The sequence below is a fragment of the Hipposideros armiger genome, unplaced genomic scaffold (assembly GCF_001890085.2).
Source record: "Hipposideros armiger isolate ML-2016 unplaced genomic scaffold, ASM189008v1 scaffold_197, whole genome shotgun sequence".
NCBI classification, from domain to species: Eukaryota; Metazoa; Chordata; class Mammalia; order Chiroptera; family Hipposideridae; genus Hipposideros; species Hipposideros armiger.
The window spans coordinates 1,601,541-1,609,115 of NW_017731547.1; positions in this window are offsets into that span (position 1 = coordinate 1,601,541).

Genomic DNA, 7,575 nt, shown 5'->3' on the forward strand with positions numbered 1-7,575 from the left:
ATTATTATTGAAATAATTATAAATTCACAAGATGTTACAAAGATAATTCAGACAGGTTCCCCATACCCATTACCCAGTTTCCCCAAGAGTTACTTCTTAAATAGAATATAGTTTCAAAACCAGGAAATAAACATTAGTACAATGTATATGTATAGATCTATCTCATTTTACCACACTTGTGGATTTGTGTAACCACCACTGCAATCTAGATATAAAATTTCGATTATCACAGAAATCTTCTCTTCACTAGCCCTTTGCAGCCACACCTACCCCATCTCCACAAAATCCCTAACCCCTGGCAAACTGTTTTCCATCTCCATATTTTGTAATTTTGTAATATTATATAAATGGAATCACAGAGTGTGTAACTGTTTTAGATTGGCTTTTTTCTCCCAGTCAGCATAGTGCACTACATCCATCCAAGTTATATCTATCAATAGTTTATTACTTTTCATCACTCAGTAATATTTCATGGAATGCATATATATATATATATATATATATATATATATATATAGTTTGAACATTCATTTATTGTAGCACATTTGAGTTGTTTTCAGTTTGGAGCTATTATTAATACAAATAAAGTTGCTATTGACAATCATGGACAGTTGTTGTTTTTTTGTTGTTTTTTTAACATGGACATGTAAATTCATTTCTCTAAGATAAATGACCAAGAGTGCAATTGCTGGATTATATAGTATTTGCATGTTTAGTTTTCCTTTTAATGAAACTGCCAAAGTATTTTCCAAAGTGTCTGTACCTTTTTACATTTCCACCAGCAATGTGTGAGAGAGAGATTTTGTTTGCATCCTCTGCCAGCATTTGGTGCTGTCATTAAAAATAATAATTATTATACGTGTGTGTGTGTGCGCGCGTGTGTGTGTGTGTGTATGTATATATATATATATATATATATATATATATATATATATATATATATATATATAATCTTATTGTAAGTGTGTAGTGATATCTCACTGAGGTCTTATGCATTTCCCTGATGGTTAGTGATGTTAAGCATATTTTCGTGTGTTAACTTAACCATCCATATATCCTCTTCAGTGAAATGTCGCTTTGCGCCTTTTGCCCATTTTAAATTGTATTGTTTGTTTTTCCTGCTAAGTTATGAGAGTTCATTATATAGGCTAGCTAAAAGTTGTTTTTTTAATCAGATATGTGTTTTGCATATATGTTTTTCCATGTCTGGAGTTTGTATTTTCATCTTCACAACACAGTCTTTCACAGAGTCAATTTTTTTGGTATTCGATGAAGTCAAATTTATCAATATTTGAAATGTATGAATCATGCTTTTCATAGCATGATTAAGAACTTTTCAACAAGCCCAAGATTCCAAAGACCTCCTCCTATGTATTATTCTAAATGTTTTATGGTTTTACATTTAAATATATGATTCATTTTAAAGTAATTGTTTAATAAAGTATGATAGTATGATGCTTACTCTTTTTGGCCTATGGCTAGCCAATGGCTCTAGTACCATTTGTTGAAAAGTCTATCCTATTCCATTGAATTGCTTTCCCAAGTTTGTAAAAATCAATTGTGGATTTTTTTTCATTTGCTATTCTATCCTTCCATAAACACCAAACAATCTTGATTAATATCAGTATATAAAAAATCTGTAAGTCAGATGTAGTGATTCCTATTTTATCAAGATTGTTTGATAATTAGGAATTGACAAATTACTGATTTGTCAAGATTATTTCAGAAGTGAGTGTATTTCATATTAATTGTCAAATTTATGAGTGTAGAGTATTCCCTCATCTTCCTGTATCAGCATCTTTAGTGATATTCCTGATATTGATAATTTGTGTGATTATTTGTTACTTGCTAGAGGTTTATCAGGTTTTTTTACTTATTTATCTGAATTATTTTTTGTTTTGTTGATTTTTCTCTATTTTTTGTGTTTTCATTGTCATCATTTTCTATTCTTATTTTATATTTCTTTCTTTGTACTTGTTTTGAGTTTATGTTACTACTCTTTTTTCTAGTTTCTTGATGTGGGAGTTTAGATTATTGATTTGAGACTTTCCTACTTTGCTAATATGTCATTTTAATGCTATAAATTTCCTCTACAGCACAGCTTTGGCTGAATCCTAGACAATTTTTAATTACATATTATCATTTTTCACTCAGTTCAATGTATTTTTTCAAATTTCTCTTGAGACTCACGTTTTTAATTTTTTTTCAAGATTTTATTGGGGAATTGGGGGAGGGGAACAGACAAGTTTTGTTCTTCAGTCTAGTTGTGGAGGACATTGCTTCACTGACCGATGTTGGTACTGTGAACATTGCATTCTTCCCAGCTGAGGTAGATGGGTCACCGGCACTGGATGGCCACTTACAGTGGCTCACGGCAGCTCATGGCAGCTCACAACTGCAGGCCACTCACGGTAGCTTACGGCAGCTGACTGCAGCCTACACTGTTGCTGGAGACTCATGGCAGCCCAGCTCCAGGTCGAGCTGTTGTTCATCATCTTAGCTGTAGAGGGCGCAGCGTCACTGGCCCATGTGGGATCTGAACCAGCGGCCCTGCTGCTTAGAGCTCGCACTCCCAAGCTAACTCTTAACCAACAAGCCACTCAGCCAGCCCAAGGCTTACTTTTTGATTCATGGATTATTTAGAAGTCACTGCTTAGTTTCAAAGTAAAGTATTTGGAGATTTTTCTGTTGTCTTTCTGATATTGATACATAGTTTGATTACACTGTTGTGAGAGAACACATTGTGTATGATTTCAATATAAAAAATTGTTGAGGTTTTTTTTGTTTTGTTTTTTTGTGGCCCAGGATAGGGTTTATCTTGGTATATATTTTATGGGCTCTTAAAAAAGATTTTGTATTGTATTCTGCAGTTGTTTTGTGTTCTTGTCAACATCAAATAGATCCAGTTGTTAATGGTGCTGTAAAGTTCTTCTATATTCTTGGTAATTTTCTGTCTAGTTGTTTTATCAATTATTAAAAGAGGGGTTTGAAGTCTGCAACTATAATTGTGGATGTGTTTATTACTCTTTCCAGTTCTTTCAGTTTTTACTTCACATATTTTTTTAGCTCTGTTGTTTGGTGCATACATATTTAGGATTAACACCTCTTCTTGGTGAAGTGACCCTTTTTGTCATTACAAAAAATCATCTCTGTCTCTTGTAATTTTCTTTGTTCTGAAGTCGATTTTACCTGATAAAATTTAGCCATTCCTTTCTTCTAATTAATGTATACAAGTATATCTTTTTCTATCCTTTTAATTCAATTTACCTATATCATTATATGTTAATGTTAAATAAGTGTTAGTTGTATGAATTAATGTTCTTTCACTTTGCCCATATAATTACTGCTTTAATCAAGATGCTGATAATCTTTCTTCTGTATAAATTGTTTCTTCCTGGTTTGTCCAAATTAAGTCTTAGAACATCCATTCTTCAATTCCCTTGTAAAAATTGGTGTTTAAACATTAATCAAATTGGTATATGTTGAACACTCATGATATACTTTGGCACTTAGAGGATTAGTTTTGAAATTAAAAAAAAATACTCATGCCTTTGATAACATTACACTGTAGCCATGAAGAATGTAAAGAAACATGTGAAACAGCTTATTAATAATGGATAGCAACATATACTTAAGTTCTAAAATCACAGGGACTGTTTCCTCATTTTAAAGGCCTCTTACATCAGAAATCCATTTTAAATTTCTACCTGCACATCCTATCATCAATAATACTATGAGAATACTATTTAAATGAGGAGGCTATTTTATCCAATTCAAAGTTCATTTCATCTTAGTATTAGAAAATTCCCACAAAACCAATGAGACAAGGAAGATGCACGTTATTTTGACTCACAAGATTCATTTAAGACATAAAATATGATGCCACAACTAGTCAATAAAAGTGACAAACAAAGGGACCACAGATCCTGGCTCCTAATCTTTTGTTCCTTCTATCCAGTCATCATTTTATCATCTTATTTTTCTGCCAATTGCCCTCATTCCTCTAAGACAAATATGCTCAATGGCCTTTCTTTTAATTATTCCAAAAAGTAAAATATACAAAAGAACTATTACTCTATGTTTGTGTAGACTATTGTCAAATTTTACAGAATTTGATGACTGCCCCAATGAGTCTCCCCAAATTCGAATTGTATTCAGAGTAATTTTTCTCTAATACTTTCTCCCTTTATTTCTGTATTTCTTACTAATTGGAAGAGAAAGCAACACTCCCTTCCCATCTGGAATTCCAACACTGACCTTTGTACTGGCAGTTTTAACATTTGCTCTATCACATTCTGACCTCATTAACGGGAGCACCAGTAGTAGTATAACATCCTCCTTGTTTTAAGTGGTCATGTATCATCAACTGCTATTCTGAATGAGATGATATGTTAGGGTCCTATATGCAAACTTTTCCCTCCCATGTATTCATCCTGTCTTCTGCTTATTATTATTATTTTTAGAGGCCATAATATTGGGTTTCCCCTTTCTGGCACTACCACTAAGCACCTTCAGGCTAGCATCAATCTTTCAAGTTCCTAAAACTGGTCCAGTGCCAATTGATCTTCTCTGACAGTTCCAGGCTGCGAACGCTTACACTTTTTAACTCCAAATCTAACTGACATTATTCTTTCACTCAGCTATTATCCCTGTGCCCTCCAATTTAATAACTAACCTAACCAATTATTTTCACTAATGGGGGGAGATTCTTGAGCCACAGGTCATATCACTACCTGGTAACATCAGCCAACCTATATCTAGGCATTCTTCTCAAGATGAAATAATTACCCTTATTTTTTCAAACCTAAGAAATGATTCCAATGTTAGAAATTCAAATTCTGCAAAAACAAATAATAATGCCATTGTAGGTTTAGCACTCATTACAAAAGGTCCCTTTAAGTATCTCTCAAATCACATAATGCATATAACACCAATTCCATCAAAATTTTGGGCTGCCCAGCTTAAAAAAGGCAACTCATTTTGACTAACAATCCTTTTCAAGCTTGAAATCTCTTAGGAAACCATCCAAAATGCCCTGGTAAATATTCGATTGCTTCATGTCTCAAGTGTTGGCTTATTCATGAATATGAATTAAAATACCATATTAAAGACATTTAATATGAATTAAAATACCATATTATTCTATGCAAATGCTTAATTAAATGTTCCCAACAAACATACTCTCCATAATACACAACAACATATTAATCTATCCTGGGTTCACTATAGCACTTGTGTATTTCTTGAATTGAACCTGTATATTAAAAGGTCATCTAGGAACAAACAGTAGCTGGGAATCACAACCATATATGTCACTTAGACAAAAATAATGACTTTTCCCTAATTTTCCAATATTTCATAAAGTTCAAAATACTAACCTGAAAAGACATGTATGTATTGTGGTAAAAGAGAACTTACAGTTCCTTTTTTCAGACTTCCTTGGAATTGTAAAGAGCCCTTCTGTGACAGAGAATGGCAATTCTGGTCGAAGAAATAATAACCTCAAAGAAAGGAGCTAATTTACCATTAGTCATGAGGACTGTGAACCGAACAGTTGCCTTACCTTTCATTTAACAGATATAATTTATAAATGGCAAAAATTGCCATCATCTTCAGACCACTGATAAAAATTATAATCATAAACATAACATATAATTTTGACCAAGAGTGAGTTAGTTCCTTCTGCATATATTTTCAGCAGTTGTAGCAACACTAAACTCTATTCTTTCTGTTTTTGGTGCCAAATGAAATTATCAGATACCCAAACTCTTTTTTTGCAACCCACAGCCATTTGTTTATTGTAACATGGTTTACAATTGTGCACTGGGTCTTTTACCTGCAGACAATTTACTTTTTGGGTTCACGGCTGCTTCTCTTTGTCCCTTTCCTGCTTCCTTTGAGCTGAGTTGCTAATGATTCATGAAAATAAAAAGACTAAAAATTTACAGGGAAATAAGTTAATGCAATAACACATGTGTGTTGTTCTAAATGCTCAAAGTGATAGCCTGTACGTATGTGGTTTCTGAAATCTAAAGCAACATCTCACAAATGAAAGACATTTTTAATCCCTCTTCACAAATGATGGATTCTGCCTCCCTTTTTTTGTTTTTCAATAATCAAAAGATAACACATTTTGGAGAATAAACTAAAAGAGGGAGCCAAACCCAAAACAAAACATATGAAAAAATATTTGTACGGACCATGTCCTTCAGTTAAAATCAAAACTAATTCTCAAGATCACCTTTCATTTTGCCTTCTAAATATGCTGAGCATTTGAATTCATACTCTTTCTCACCAGTGTAATACTGTGGGCATTATTCCCTGGCAAAAGTAAAAGTGTTACTTCTATGAGCAGCAGACAATTTGCTTTTCATAACTGTGATGTATGTGACAAATCAGAATTTGTTTTTCATTTTCAAAATCAGAGTCTAGAAACCCACTTCAATGGTTTCGCTATAGGAACCACAAAATAAATACTTCTGACTGTATTTTTGCAAAGACACACAATGGTGACAGCCCAATAACTCCATACATGGCTCAGCTATCCACGAGTGCTGAGGGGTCCATCCAGTCATGGAGGAACAGGTCTCCTTGTGCCATCAATTCACTCTTTGAACACAGAATCAAAGGATGTTACCAAAAAAATGAGAGACTAAGCTTTTACATCATTTTGCTACATAAAGATAGAATCAGAGGATATTAAAAAAAGAAGGAACTGACCTTTCAGATCATCTCTTTCAACCCTTTCTATTTATAGATGAGAAAACAAAGGCATATAAAGCAAAGGAGAGCCCACAGTGGAGGAGAGTTAAGAACTGTGCTGAGACGAACTCTGAATGCCAGTCCAATGCTCTTCATCATTCAGAAGCTCCTACAGGCCATGATTGTTTAAGGACCAGGGCTGTTAACTCGACTGGCTCTGTGTTTCTGCACTGGCCTGCTGCATACCTTTTCAAACAGCCCCTGTGTCAATAAAGTCTCCTCAAATTGTGTTATTTTGAGTGTGCTGTCTGTTTTCTATTGTGACCCAATGGGTATACTAACTCTTCATCAAAATATACACTTTCCGAGATTCAATGTTTCATCTGTAAACGAGGTGATAAAAATATAGACCTCCTAGAAATGAAGTGAAAATTTAATGAGATAGTGGATGCAAATCACTAAGAGCGCCTAGTAAACACTCAATTAATATTAAAAAGATTATCGCCAGTTTGTATACTATGTCTTATTCTTCTCCATAAGTAAAGGTGTGTAGGGAATTTTGCTATCTAGCATGTTCAGGAGATATAATGTGGGAATCTTAGTAGCTATGTGAGAAAATGATGTTATGTATTTATCAATTTTGAATAACAGATATAGATCTAAATTTGATGTATTCCCATCTCCAATACCGCAAACTTCACCCAATGAAAGGTATTAACTACTCATTCAAAATTGTCATAATATTATCATTTCCTATCTTGAATTATAAGTGAGGTCCTGACTTAAGAAAAAGATCCATATCTCACATTCAATAAATATTTTCAGAAAAAATAAAGTCTGTCAGGTGACACAATAGGCATCATAGTATTCTGA